This window comes from Panthera leo, chromosome A2, assembly GCF_018350215.1.
Source record: "Panthera leo isolate Ple1 chromosome A2, P.leo_Ple1_pat1.1, whole genome shotgun sequence".
In the NCBI taxonomy this organism is placed as follows: domain Eukaryota; kingdom Metazoa; phylum Chordata; class Mammalia; order Carnivora; family Felidae; genus Panthera; species Panthera leo.
The window spans coordinates 142,249,921-142,266,072 of record NC_056680.1 but is presented as its reverse complement, the minus strand read 5'-3'; the positions used below and the strand labels follow the sequence as shown (position 1 = coordinate 142,266,072).

The 16,152-nt window shown below is 36.8% G+C and overlaps 1 protein-coding gene across 1 annotated transcript in view; it reads left to right on the top strand.

Annotated features, from left to right (window-relative positions):
• The window catches only part of GRM8 (glutamate metabotropic receptor 8), a 756,021-nt gene that overhangs the window by 327,946 nt on the left and 411,923 nt on the right, over positions 1-16,152 (top strand). The gene's annotated exons all lie outside the window — the stretch shown is intronic.

The following is a 16,152-nucleotide window of genomic DNA, read 5'->3' as shown; positions in this document are numbered from 1 at the left end:
GCCTTGTGGGCTTTTGTTTCATTTTTTCTGCTTTGGTAAGTCAATTATGACTTGGCCATCATCTACTTTTTACTTTCATAACACTGATGACATTTCTTTTCCTCATTTTATACTCAAAAACTTAGTTGGATATTTGGAGTTGGAGGAAGTGGAGCTCAAACGAACGTGTTCTGTGTTCATACTTAACCAGATGCCAGGCCACACAACAGTTCTGTGCTTCTACTGCTGTCCTTTAGTGAGTCGGGTTAGCAACAGTGGAAGGGCATGTATCCACTGACCTGGCACAATTTTCTGGTTTTTGAAAGGGGAGAGGGTGGAGTAAGAGAAGAGAAAAGGAGAGAAAGGAAAGGAAAGTGGAGTATGATAAAGAAATACGAGAGGAGAATGAAAACATGAGAAGAGTTAGCTATCACTAAATAGTGATAGGTGAATGGACAAATCAGCAGGAAGATGTCTCCATCTTCTTCATGCCTAGGCCTAACCCCCACTCTCATTTCATTCTTATTGAACTGACAAGGAATTGTAGTGCTTCCATGAATGGCCTACAGACCCCAAGCACCTGACTAAGGCTCTAATACTTTTGTAAAATACTCAGTGTTTTGTTTTGTTTTGTTTTGTTTTGTTTTTTTGGCTTAGCATCTCTCTCTCTCTTTTTTTTTTTTTAATATGAAATTCATCGTCAAATTGGTTTCCATGCAACACCCGGTGCTCATCCCAACAGGTGCCCTCCTCAGTACCCATCACCCACCCTCTCCTCCCTCCCACCCCCATCAACCCTCAGTTTGTTCTCAGTTTTTAGGAGTTTCTTATGGTTTGGCTCCCTCCCTCTCCAACTTTTTTTTTTTTCTGCTTCCCCTCCCCCATGGTCTTCTGTTAAGTTTCTCCGGATCCACATAAGAGTGAAAACATATGGTATCTGTCTTTCTCTGTGTGACTTATTTCACTTAGCATAACACTCTCCAGTTCCATCCATGTTAAGTTACCCAGTCATGCCCTGACTCATGACGCCAGGCTTCATAGTTTTTATTTGAACAAGTTTTGTGTATCCTCTAGTCTTTCTCTTGTAGGCTTTTAACAAAGTGATTTATTGTATTTTACATGATATTCTATTCCTGTATTGGAACTTACATAATTCACAGTACTCAGGAGAGGCAGTGTATGTGGTATATTCATAGAAACACAAAATGTCAAAATTCAAAGGAATCTTGAGATCATCCTGTTGAGCACCTTTTTTTTTACGAATGAGGAAACTGATAGCCAGAGGGGCTAAGTGACTGCCCAGGGTCAACTACAGAGGGAATGTAGGCATGGTCCAATATAGGGATGGGAAAACTATATCACATCATGAGTGAACTTGTTATTATGACAGAATCAGGTCTTCTGTCATACTGTTCATATATCAGGACTTTCTGTTCACAAGTCAAACTGCTTTTCATTTTATAGATTTCACACACTATATATGGTTGAAAAATAATGCATTTGTAAGGAGCATGAGTTTTAGCTGGGAGTCATTGCCTGAACAGAAATTGTAGAAATTATACCACAGAAATTTATGAGAGAACAAATTGTTATCCTTTTGTCATTTATGGTTCTGATTGGTTTTCATTTTTGTGCTTGGAAGATGTTGGGACTATTGAAGGCTTAATGTTCTTTTCTAAGCACCCCCATAGATAAATGATATAATTTAATGCAAAATGTTATAACACCCCTGCCAAATTTTCTTTATAAGACTGAGGATATAGAAGTTTTTTAGTTTCAGTGAAAGACTGTTAGTGAATCCTTAAATGATATAACTTTGCCCTGGCTTGTACATTTTCATAGTTTGCAATAATAAGAATAAAATGTTTAGAAAACTATTCTCACAAGTTCTGACATGTTTTGACATTGAAGTAAATAATGCCATGTATTTAGCAATTTGTTTAGTTTTGATTAAAATTTATTGAACCCAGCTGAAATCCTTTGTTCTTAGGATTGAGGCTTTGCTATTTCCCCTTCAAGGGGCCATTTTAATTGTTACTTATTTATTTTTTGCTGTATTCTTTCCACCCCAAGATGAGTTGTATGTTTCTTATTGTGGAAAAGTGAAATTAAATCCCCTTCTGTACATAAATATGGGGTGTTTATCACATCATATTTAAATTATTAATGACAATCACATTTTCATGGGAAATACCAAACTTTTCTGCTGATAGGTAGTGTTCATTAGAAATAGATTTTACTGGTTTCTGGGGAGGTAAATCAATCATAAGCTCACTTCTGAAATGTTTTCTGACTTGCTGATCCTGGTGTGTATCGATGTGCTATACAGCTACTCTTTACACTTCTCTGACCGTCTATTCCCATGGTCACTTGAAGGAGCCAGTGAATCTTATTCAGAGTTACTAGATTCCATTCTCTTGGTCCTGTGTCCCGAGGTTACCCTGTATTTATTTATATGTATATTATATATATTTTTATATAATTTATATATATAATTATATATAATATATAATATACGTTTATATATATTTATATATATTATAGATTATATACTTATATTTAAATATTTACATTTTATAAATATATATTATATATTTAATATTTATATATTATATATATTTATATAATTATATAAACATATATAAATATATATACACACACCCTGTATTTCGCAAATCAAATTGTAATTTTTGTTTTTATATTGTGTTATTTACTGTAAGTATGTTAAGACCAGGGACCATGTCTTATTCATTTTTGTAACTCCAGATTCCAACAGATCACTCAGTATGTAGTAAGGGCTCAGTTAATTCTCTGTGAATGACAGCAGGCATGGCTGGGTTTGTGGGGAATAGATGCATGAAGGACACTTTTTTGAGAGGGTGTTAATGAATGAAATTTCTGCCTGACCTAAACCAGACCAAATTCTAAATTACTCAGTCCTGATAGTATCAAACATTGGAATTTTCATTTTGATTATACTACCTTACCTATTGATGCTGTGTTTAGTTATATATATTGAGATTTAATGACCAAGAAGACAATTATTGAGAGACAATCGCAAAGTACAGTAAGTATACTTAGCTATTAGAATTAGGTTTATGAGGTCTTCACTCAAGCTTCCTAGCTGTGTGATCTTAGGGACAGTTCCTTCAATATAAAAAGAAGTTTCTAATGTTTACCTTATTCAATAGCACTGGGATATTATGAGGGTGAAATGAAATATTAAAACATGGTGAACTAGTGTTCAGTGAGTCATTATTATTATTTTCTATACTAAAATGGATTTTTGGGGGCACCTGGGTGACTCAGTCAGTTAAGCATCTGACTCTTGATTTTGGTTCAGGTTATGATCTCATGGTTCCTGAGTTTGAGCCCCACATAGAGCTCTGTGTTGACAGCATGGAGCCTGCTTGGGATTCTGTCTCTCCCTCTCTCTGCCCCTCTCCCACTTGTGTACACGTGCGTGTGCATTCTCTCTCTCAAAATAAATAAACTTAAAAAATAAATAAAATGCATTTTTCATTAAGGAAAAAGTAATAATTGATTTCATTTGTGTATGGGGGAATCTTGCATTGCAAGTTACTAATTGTCCTCTATTTTAGGAAAATCTAGTCCAAAATTTAACAAAAGTGCTTTAAGCTTTTACAACTCAATAGCAAAAAAACCCAAATAACCCAATTTAAAGTCAAATAACTTGAATAGATATTCCTCCCAAGAAAACATACAAATGGCTACTGAGTATATGAAAAGATGCTCAACATCACTGATTATCAGAAAAATGCAAATCACTACTACAATGAAATATTAATTCACACCTGTTAGCATGGCAATTATCACAAAACAAAACAAACAAACAAACAAACAACAAAGTATAGCAAATGTTGGCAAGGATTTGGAGAAATTGGGAACTTTTACATTGTTAGTGGGAATGTAAAGTGGTACAGCCATTATTAAAAACTGTGTGTAGCTTCCTCAAAAATATTAAAACTAGAACTACCATATAACTGAGGAGTGTCATTTCTGGGTATTTATCCAAGAGTTGAAATTAGGATCTCAGAAAGATGTCTGTCCCATGTTCATTGCAGCATTATTCACAATAGCCAAGGTATGGAAACAACCTGAATGCTTATTGACAGATAAGTGAATCATCAAAATGTGTAATATACATGCAGTGGAATGTTATTCAGTCTTAAAACAGAAGGAAATTCTACTGTTTGTGACAACAGGGACTAACCTGGAGAATATCATGTTCAATGAAATAAGCCAGTCTCCGAAGGACAAATCCTATATGATTCTGCTTAAACGAAGTGTCTAAAATAGTCAAACTTGTAGAAGCAGAGAGTGGAATGGTGATTTCCAGGGGCTGGGTAGAAGAAGAAATAGGGAATTGTTCAATGGGCATAAAGTTTCAGTTATAAAAGATGAATACATTCTAGAGACCTGCTACACAATATCGTGCCTATGGTTAACAACACAGTATTGTGCACTTAAAACTTTGTTGAGACAGTAGATCTCATGTTACTTAAGTGTTCTAACTACAAAAAAAGGTGTGTGGAGGGGAACAAAAGGAAACATTTGAAGATAATGGATAAGTATTATTATCCTGATTTTGGTGATAGTATCACAGTTATATACTTATGTCTAGACTTATCAAATTGTGTGCATTAAACATATACAGTTCTTCTGTATACTGTGTATCAACTATACTCCAGTGATGTTGTTAAACTTTTTAAAAGAGAGTCCTTTAAAAAATTAAAATGTAAATGGCTTGCTATCAAGAACATGCATATTCCTTCTCCTCTCTTTGTAGTCCTATTTGAATCCAGGAGGTTAAATATATAACTATATTTTTAACCTTTTTATAACTCAAACACATAGATCAAATCCTGCTCTGGAAAATAATCTTCTATTACCTAGAGAAACAATACAAGTTCTTGCATTTGCTTAAAGAGTGAGTTTCTAAATGCTTTTGGTGCTTATTTTTGTTCTCAGAAGGCCATTTCTTAGTTTAGTCACTACTGTACATTGGTTGTGGTAAAACTCTTGCTCTGAGGAGTTATTTAGCTAAAATAATGACAATAGAACTTTCAGTTCCTTCTTCCTTAAATAGAGAATGTTATCCCCCTTTGAATATTTGTTGAAAGTGATGCTTTGGGTAAAGACCACTGATTAAAAGCCAATACCAGGGATGCCTGGGTGGCTCAGTCAGTTAAGTGTCTGACTCTTGGTTTTGGCTCAGATCATGATTTCGTGGTTTCATGAGTTTGAAACTCGTGCACTGGCAGCATGGACCCTGCCTGGGATTCTCTCTCTGCCCCTCCTCTACTCGTGCTGTCTCTGTCTCTCAAAATAAATAAATAACCTTTAAAAAAAAAGCCAATACATAATACGATTCAAGTATGCTAATAAGTAGAATAGGATATTACTTGGGTACTTGATAGAAGAATGCTCATGGTTTGCAAGTTCTGATAGCTGCTCTTGAGATACTTTTGAGAGTGTACTATTGGCAGAAGCTATTTGGAAATGACTTTATGCTATATACACATATAGATGCAGAGATGTTTTGCACATGATGGTATTTTTAATAAATATGATTATCTCTTTATTAGATCACTCCACTACCTTATGAAATAGGAGCTTCTTGTTCACTCACTTATTCAATCACGCATCCAATGAATGCCCACACATTTCAGACCCTAGAGATATAATGAAATGTAAGCTCTGTGAAGTCAGGGGCCTTCTCTGTCTTGTTTACTACTGTGTACTCTATGTGTAAAAAGCATCTGACAAGTAACAAGTGTTCAATAAATATTTGTTGGATAATTGAAGAAGAGTGGATACCACTGATGTTCCTCCTCCCCCCTCAGTAATTAAATTTAATAGCTGTAATTCTGTAATGAATTCCTAATCTATAACTGAATGACTAGTTTCTAATTTAACTGTAATGGGCTTAATTTACAGTCCAACACTATTTTTTTTCCTAGTCCAGAATGGGTGAGAAATTTAAACAGTGCTCACTTTGATTCCAGTAATTTTGGCCTAAATGTTTTTCCAGGAAATGGCCTGGAAAATATGAAATTCTCTTCTCTCATAGAGTCTGTTCGTATTGTACCTTTGAGCATTTACAGGGAGGTAGTTTTATCTTTTGAAACCTTCTTGTCATATTGTTGGCCCCAATATCTGGTCATCTACTTTAAAAAGCAAAAACAAACAGATAAAACAAAACAAAAATGTCCAAACACTCCAAAAATAGTACTAAGAAAATAATCCAAAGAAATACAAATGTGTACAACTCATTAGTAAAACTTATTTAAAACTAGTCAAGTCCTCCTTCTTCAACTGTTTCTAACCCTACATTTGCTTTTTTGACCTGACAGAAAATCCTTTTTTTGCCTAGCTCCAGAGATCCTTCCAGCCTGGAGGGTGTGCTCTCTGGTCTCCCCGGGTTCTTCTCCTGTTCTCTCTCTTCTTCCCTTCCCCCTCACCCCCCCATGTCATTTCTCTGCTAACTGCCTCTACTTCCTGGTTCCCTCTTCTTTCTTTTTTCTTTCTTTTTCTTTCTTTCTTTCTTTCTTTCTTTCTTTCTTTCTTCCTCTCTTTCTTTCTTTCTTTCTTTCTTTCTTCCTTTTTCTTTCTTTCTTTCTTTCTTTCTTTCTCTTTCTTTCTTTCTTTCTTTCTTTCTTTCTTTCTTTCTTTCTTTCTTTCTTTCTCTGAATGTTTCCCACATACTGTACCTATATTGCCTTAGATATTTACAGCTTTTAGGAGTAGGAAAAGAACACATAAGAAGTTTAGGTCTAGCTTGGGATGGGCATGAGTTTCCTTTCTGACTGTAAGACTTTCTACAGTTCACAGCCCATCAACTAGAATCTCAGGTAAGAGTTATTATTCTGTGTACATTTGGGGAGTGAAGTTTGAGGTGTTTTGGAATAATGTTATAGGTAAATATTGCTTGATGAAAATGAGTTACCATTTCTGTTTGGGGTTTGTCAATTTTGATTTAAAAAATATAAAACTATGTGTTTTCTGTGACAAAAATTAATCTGTTGAGTGCTTATTAAATTCCTTATTTACTCATAGTAATGCATTTGGAAGATAGTAGCATCCCCACGATGTTCAGGTGAGGGACAGAGGCACAGAAATGTTACATAACTTACCCAGAATCACTAGTCAGTAAGAGATGTGCCAGGATTTAGAGCCAGGAAATCTAGCCCCAGAGAAGAGATTCATAACCACTGTACCACTGTGTTCCTTTGAGCAAATATTGGGATCTGTGATGAGTCGTGGCTGAGTTAGAAAGCCAAGTATGTATGTTTACTGACCGTGTGAGACTCTCTCAGCCCAGTCCTCCTGAGCATCAGTGTCTCTCTGAGATACCAGAGACAGGCAGGAGGTGGGCAGGAGATGGCTATCTGTGCCAGTCTTTTTCAGAGTGGCTTGTCCCTGTTGCTAACCTCGATGGGACACGTAGGAAGTAGTATTTGGCTCATGCCTTTTTTGTACCAGAAGTTTCATTCCCTTATTTCATTGCTTCTCAGAGTCCCTTTAAGAGTCTACATGGCATTTGATATAGGAAAAAGGATAAAATGTTTTACAGAGAGAAAGAGAAGGAGAAAAAGATAGAATGAGCACAGATTTAAGTACAGTTTTGCTGTTTTAATCCATGTTGTTAAAAATAACACTTTTTCTTTACTGTGATGTGTGAGATAAATCTTCTCTTTCCCAAAGTGCACTTTAAGCTGACAAACGTACACACTCGGATCATACTGTGCACTTTTCTGCGAAGTCCCAGTTGTGCACCACATATGGAGGTGAAAATATTGTTACAAAAAGTGTGATTACACTTATTTGAACCTCAGAACAAATTTTGGTCAACTATCACTAAAGGACCAATTACATTAGACCAAGTTGCTATTTTACTTATATCTCCAGAAAGATGGAAAGAAATGATACCAAGGGTAATTAGGGTGGAGACTTGTGATAGTATGATTTATAATAAATATGTATTTGGTTTTTCTCCTATTTTGGGGACAGAACTCCTAAGAATCATGGAATCTTCTAAGTGATGAAAGTAATAGAGGTGTCTTTCATTATGTCAATGAGGTAACTCTGGGAAAGCCCTTAGGTCACCTGAGGACTGGGGCTGGTTTCTGGGAGAACTAACAGTGTGATTAGTGGGTTGGAACTTTTAGTCACATTCCCCCACCTCCAGGAAAGAGAGAGGGGCTGGAGATAGAATTCAATCACCAATGGCCAATGACTTAACCAATCAGGCCTATGTAATGAAGCCTCCAGAAAAACCCAAAAGGACAGGATTTGGAGAGCTTCTGGGTTGGTGAACACCTGCAGATTGGGGGAGAGTGGCACAGTCAGAGAGGGCACGGAAGCTTCGTGCTCTTTTTCCATATCTTGCCCTATGCATCTCCTTCATCTGGCTATAGTCTTATAAAACTGGTGATCTAGTAAGTGCAATGATTCTCTGAGTTCTGTAAATTGCTCAAGCAAATTAACTGAACCCAAGGAGGGGTCTTAGGGACCTCTGATTTATAGCCAGTTGGTCTGAAGTAGAAGTAACAATCCAGATTGTGACTGGTGCCTAGAGCGAGGTGGGAGAGCAGTCTTAGAGGACTGGATCTACACCTGTGGGATCTGATGCTGTCTCTGGGTAGATAGCATCAGAATTGGGTTGAACTGTCAGATAACCAGCTGGTTTCCAGAGAATGGATTCCAGAGATTGGAGACTCCTCCCCTCTCAGGAATTGAAACTGGGATCTGGACACTTTGGGGAGTTTATGTGTTTTTATTGTCTTTAAGGAAAAAACAAAAATTGGTTATTTGGTTTTGTTCATTGCCATTATCTGGAGGCACATTCATAAGAAATAATTATGTAATAGTTTACTATGTCACATTTTTATTTGACCCAAAATGGTCAATTACAGGCAATTTTTTATGCTCAATCAAAAATTTTGACCAGTCAATTTTTACCAAGAGTCTAGTCATTCTCTCTGACAGTTAATAAAATGGTAATTTTGTTGATTTGTTTATGCGCCAAACTGAAGTCTGTCATGCAGATCTAACAGGTTAGACAACCAGAGAGTTGACCTAATTTGCTTAGAACTTAACTTGACAGAAATTGTGAACCAACCAACACTGGTAATAATCATGTTGTTTAAAAGAAATCACATTTTATATTCTGTACACAGCTTTGTAAGTAATTTCATTCCTAATAATTTAATCCTCCTCGATTTTCATCACAGTTGGAACTTAGTGCTGTGACATTGTTTCTTGTTTTATTTTTCTCCTTCCACATTATTAATAGAGATTTTGTTCTTAAAAATAAGCAACAACTGAAAATGTGATACTTTATCCTTTCAGATTGCTTTCACAAAACTTCTCTATTGAAATACCAGGGAGTTTTATGATCCTGGTTCTGTTGTCTAAGTTGGCCTATAATTCCAGTTTTGTGCTATTTATATAGATTGCCTTTGTGCAGTACATTTCTTTGTGCAATGCAGTCCCTTTGAAGAGGAGTTTTGAAATTAAACAATAACATTTATTAATTATTTGACATATACTATTATTTTAGAGATGCAATATCTTCATTTCTCTGTAAATTTTAATTTGTATAAATGGTGAATGCCCCTTCAAATCCCCACTTAGCAAAGGCCTGCTGACCTTGCCATTGGGAGAGCTATACTGGCCCTTGAAGATTGCCTGGCTGTAGAGAGCTGCCCTGCCCAATTTTCTAACCCTACCCCTACCTCCACACTTCAGGACGGGGCCCACATTCAATGACTGATTCATGTGAAAGTATAATGCCTTGGCCTTCCTGCTCTAATTTAAAACAACCCTGGGAGCCATTCTAGCCTCGGAACTCCCTGTGATGTTGGGAGCGGGCCATCGCCAGCTGGACTTCTCTGCTCAGTGCTGTTTCCTTGTTGGGCCCTCCATAGAGTGGAGGCCAAGAGCAAATATGCATTTCAAGCTCCTTCTAAGGGTCTGCTTCCTGGGGAACCCAACCTGTGAAAACACTGTCTCAGACACTAGATTCCAGCCTCTCAACAATCTATAGGCAAATGTTAAGTGAAAATGTGGTTGTTTCCATAGCAACCTTTGCTTCTTAATAGTTGCTACCACTAATAGTTACATAGTTTTTACTACTGTGTTATTCTTTTAAAGAGTTAAACTCTAATTTTCAACCCAGGTCTTCAAAATACTTATAGACTCTCTTTGAAAAGAGACTTGGATCAATAGGGTGGGAACTGGGGGTTTGAAAAGGAAAATGTGAGTAACTTTTCCCATTCTCTCACGTTGAAATTGCCCCAGTCACATTGTGTTGACCAATAATAGGTGAAAGGTGAAATGTAGCCATCTTATCTATTGGCATAGACAAATGGACAAGTATCATTTCTCAGAATTTAGGATATCTGATAATATTATACAAAGAGTGGAAAGGATTCAAGAATGTGATTTGTTGACAATCCCATATTTTAAGTCTGAATATCAACTGTCTCCACTGTCAGGTTCAGTGATGGTGCTTATCTGGTCATGATGATGAGGATTATTAACAACACTAATAATGTACCACATCTGTATAGACCCTTGTTAGATTGCCTTTTTAAATTTGGTTCTCTTGATATCTCTGGGAGATGGTTTTTATGAACCTTATTACAGAAATGAGGGAACTGAGAGATGAGAGCTTTGTCTCAGGTCACACAGAATCCACTCTTAGGCCTTCTGATGCTAAGTCTGTTTTCTTCCTCACTCCAATATCTTCCTGCATTGGTGAATCAACTCATGAATGTACCTTTCGTCTCTCAGACCTGAGACATCAAGCTACTCACCCGTGAAATAAAGAGATAAAACTTATGAAATGGAATTATTTACAAACTTGCCCTTGAATCAAGGAGAGCAAATTATTGTGCCACCCTACAGATGAATACACTAAAGTTAACATGGTATTCTAATTCTTGGAACCCTCATAAAAATGGTTTTGGGAAACAGACCCATTTCAGTGGCAACTTGCTCTGAATTATCATGGTCCACATTTTTAACTTCTTTTATGTCACTTATTTTTAAACATATATTTATATGCATCCTTTTGTTTCCTGACTTGGCTGAGACATGTTTGCAGGCAGAAGATTAAGAAGAAGATTAAGTCAGTTCTAAGAAATCTGTATAGATTCTAAGTATCTTAAGTTCTTTTCTTTTTTTTTAATTTTTTTAACGTTTATTATTGAAAGACAGAGAGAGACAGAGCGTGACCAGGGGAGGGGCAGAGCGAGAGGGAGACACAGAATCTGAAGCAGGCTCCAGGCTCTGAGCTGTCAGCACAGAGCCCGATGCGGAGCTCACAAACCACGAGATCATGACCTGAGCCCAAGTCAGATGCTTAACCGACTGAGCCACTCAGGCACCCCAGTATCTTAAGTTCTTAATACTCAATAGACGTACTGTATTTGTGTAGCTATAAATTGACTTATAAGGGGCAACTGCTGGGTTTCTGGGTTTCTTAATGAGTCTTTAAATTTGCTTTATTTTATTCATCAATCATTTGTATCTACTAAACCATTAAGCAACATGTATAGTTAGTTCTGGATAAGCAAGATGATGGGAAAAGTCTAGACTTGGAGTCAGACAGACCAGGATCTGAACCTGCACTCCAGCCTCTTACTGGCTGTTTACACCCCTCTTTCTCATTGTCCTCGTCAAAAATATGGTGATAATACCAACCTTAGAGTGCTGCCATTAGGACTAGTGAGGTATCAGTGAATGAGACTGAGAAATAACGGTTGTGTATGTTACAAAGTGTATGTAAAGCGTTCAGTTCTACAAATGATCTTCCAATTATTATTAAATAATCAAAAGAAAAAATTACACAGGCAAGGAAATCAAACAGCAAATTCCAGAAAACAACCAATTATAAATTCCTCCATGCAGCATTATTTTCCTATACTTCAGGAAAGTGCTAAGCTTTAGAAATTATTTCATGCAGAACTGGGCACACCTGCAGAACAGGAAAGTTGGTGTCCCTTGAATTGCATGCAGTCAGAATTCTCTCAGGGTAAGATATGGAAAAATAGATGTAATAGACATATTCTTTGATGGAAGGCAACTCCTCTTCCTCCTGCTCATGCCAGGAGTCTAAGTCAAGTCTGAGGGTCTCTTTAAATATTAAAATATTAGATAATGTAGGAAAAGTATTGTAGGTATTATAGGTACAGGTATTGATTGTAGGAAAACATATCTTTAACTAAGCCTGAATGTTTGACTAAATTTCACTGGTATTTGACCAAACTCTCAACAGTATATAATGACTTCTTACGAAATCATAGGCCTGTTTTGAGGGGTGACGATAATTACTACTGCCTTTTGATATAACCTATGCAATTGTTTTTCATCATTAGACAATTTTATATTCTTATCTGGCTTTTCTTATGTGTACATCTTGTCGTTCAATTATATTACAAGATGCTGAAGACAGACAATCTTTGAATGTCTGTAGCTCATGAAACATAGTAGACCTTGAGTGCTTATGAATGGATTAACTGTCCGGCTTTTTGACTGATGTGAAGATAGAAAGTGTGAATGAGTTTCAGAGCTAAGAAAATAATCCCAATCTTCTAAATGCAATCACTTGGGAAGTAATACAGTCCACAATTTAATAAAATATCCATAAGGCATCAAACAGCAAAATGCCATGTGGAGCAGTTTCCTTATAAGTATTTGTTCAGCTGAAATAAATTAATTGTGTAGTCCCTCTTTCCAGGAAAACAAATTGACCAGGCTGACAAATACAAGGCAGAGACATAAAAAATATGAAATGAATTTAGACTATGTAAGAATCCAACCTAACTCAGCTTTTTACGAACAAAAAGTTTAATAGATCCTTAGTGAATGAATAAATCAATGAGTTCAGACTAAACTATGTCTGGATTGCCTGTTTGTCTCATCTGAAATAGTCATAATAAAATTTTTTTCAGTCTTCATTTCTTCCGGCTATGGAGTCAGTAGCAATCTCAAATGATACTTAGGGTATGACATGTCTTTAATGGGATGCTTAAGTAATCACAGCAATTTAATTAAAAGGGCAGTCATGTTTTAAAACAGCTATTGTTCCCTAGAGTGTTACAGTTTTGTTTTCACATTCCTACAGCTACCAAATCCTTCCATTCATCACAGTTTTTTGTTTGTTTTTTTATTTTTAAAAACATTATGCAGTCTTCAACTTACCACTAGACTTGTCCTAAAAGTTTTCTCCTCCAAATATGTGGTCACTCCTTTCCATTCACATTTGCTAGTTCCCTCTCCAATGCTAGTGGTTTTTCAGGGCTCCATCATTCACCTTTTCACCTGTTGTTGATTTAAATATTCCCTCTGAGTGACCTGTTCATTCCTGACACTTCAACTACCTACTGCATCAGCATCTGACAAAACTGTAATTACATTTTCCATCTCTCCTTAGTTCCAGACCAACGTCTTCAATTTGATGTTCCATGGGTACTTCAAAGACAACCTGTCCTGAATCAGAATCATTCTTTTCTCCTCTATGTACCTTCTCACCCTCCTGTATTGCCTGCTTGTTTAATGGTGGCATCACACAAACTGGTCACAAAGGCCAAAACCTTAGTGTCATGCTTAGTGGTTTCCCACAACCTCACTGCTTAGATAAAATCAGTACAGTCTAAATATATACAATTTTTATTTGTAAATCCTCCCTCAATAAAGCTGGAAAAAATAGTTTGAAGCTTCATTGATTCTAACTCAGATTCTAACATCTCTGTCTACTCCTCCTTGGCACCAGTAGCATTGTCTCAGGCATCATTCTCTGTGGCCTCTTCCAGTAACTTCTTAATGGGGCTCAATACCTCCTGTTCTTTCCACTCCGGTTTGTCCTCTGCATAAGTGACCCTCATCCATTTTTCCTCCATGAAAGGCAGTGTTCACAGATGAGACCTATTTCTATGGGCTTCTTAAAAGGTGAAGAAAGAGAAACATTAAGTGAGGTAGTTAATCACTTTAATTATTCATAATCTTCCACAGGACCTGCACAAACTATGCATGACGTGGCCCCTGTCTACCTCTCATCTTTGTCTCACATTTCTCTCTCTCTCTGTCATTCATTAGCTCTGATGGCTCTTTCCTGCCCTTTCACATGCTGTTCTCACCCATTGTGTCTTCTTTCTGACTTCAACAACACTTTAGGGAGACTTTTCCTGAACACTCCTCCATGTAAATTAAATGCCCTTGGTCTTTTTCATAGAACTCACCATAATTTATAATTATCTACTTACTTTTGTTGTTGTTGTTGTTTGCATTTAAGCCTGTTTTACCCACAATGTTTCTACACTCTGAAGGCATAAACTGTGTCTATTATATTCACCATTGCATCCACAGCCCCTGTGCAGTAGGAGCGTGCAATGAATATTTAATGAAACAATGAATCAATCGCCACAACTATTAATGGCATATTAGTAGGCTAGCTATCTACAGGCTCTGTCTGTGGATTATGGGCAATTCCTACTCCTGAAGAGTTTAGTAAGAGCATTGCTATCATAGGGATAACTTAGACCATGCTCTAACTTATAAGAAATATAACCTTCAGTACTCTAACACTGCTAGCATACATTATTGCTACACATGGTAAGTCTGTCCACAATGGCCATTGTCTGGCTACCAGACATTTCTTCTTTGTTTGGCTACCTGAGGTTTCTTCCCAAGGCATAAAACTCATCATGTAATTCTCCTGCTTCTGAATATTCAGTGGGTTCCCATTGTTTTCAAGATAAAGTCCAAATTATTTGGCATGTCTAACAAAGTCATTCTCAAGCTGGGCCTGGCCATTCTTTCCAACCTCAGCCCCAGCCAGTCTTGACCATAGGCCATGATCAAACAAGGTTCTTTCATACTTTTGCCTATACCAGAAATGTCCCACTTTTGTTCCTAGATGGATGTATATTTGCTCTTTAAAATCTCTTAAGCATTTAATTACCTCTTCCTCTGTGTTCCCATTATGTAGGTATATCCTCTTAATTGTAAAATTTACCTCATATTCTATGATAATTTATTGGAATGACTATCTCCCAGACTAGATGGTATAACTCCTGGATTAGATTGTGTATCCCCAGTGTCCAGCCCAATACATAACCATATAGTGGAACATAATAATGTTTGGGTGACTGAATGTATTGGCAATTGTTTGGAAGTAAAAATGTCATTACCTACTGAAGCAATGTTATAAATGGTGCTTTCTCATCTGACTCAAAAAAAGCCTATGTAAGCCATAATGCAACTGAACCATATTGCTAATATTCATTTTTCTTCTAATATTAGAATATGTTCACTTTCTACTCTACTGTAATTGAGGAACCCTGACAGGTGGCAGAGGTCATTTCTAAACTTTTCTCTTTGGTTTCTCATTGCCTTAGAAGGAGAGACCAAAGGAAGAACTCTTTTTTTCTTCCTTCCTTCCTTCCTCCCTTCCTTCCTTCCTTCCTTCCTTCCTTCCTTCCTTCCTTCCTTCCTTCCTCCTCGCCTCACCTCTCCTCGCCTTCCCTGCCCTCCCCTTCCTTCCCCTCCCCTCCCCTCCCTCCCCTCCCTTCCTGTCCCCTTCCCCTCTTCCTTCCTTCCTTCCTTCCTTCCTTCCTTCCTTCCTTCCTTCTGTGATAGAGGGATGGGATTGCTGCCATTTTGATTTTCTTGGTGGAGACATAATGTCAACTGAGGGTCTGCATCTTTGGAACTTGCCTGTGTCTCAAATAGTCTTGAAGACTGCTTGTTTCATAACATATCATTTTGCTGATACATAAAACTTTCGCTGTAATACTATGAGCTGTAAAATGAAATTAACTTTAAAACAGGTCTACAAATAGATAAAATAGCAAAAGGATCCTTTTACTTAATAGGTGGTCTCACCTATAAGACATACACTTTTTATTAATCCAGGCACTTGTTTTTCAACTTAACATCAAATGAATCAAAACAGCCATTCTTCTTTGCACTCCTTGACTGTCATTACACATTTTGTACACTTTAGCTTTATTATAGACATCCACAAAAATAATCTTTAAGCTTGGAAAATAAAGCAATAACCCTGATGTATGATTAAATAATTGATGTCATTTATTTGATATATATATTGTAATGCAACAAGCATGACTGCTTTTAGTAGGT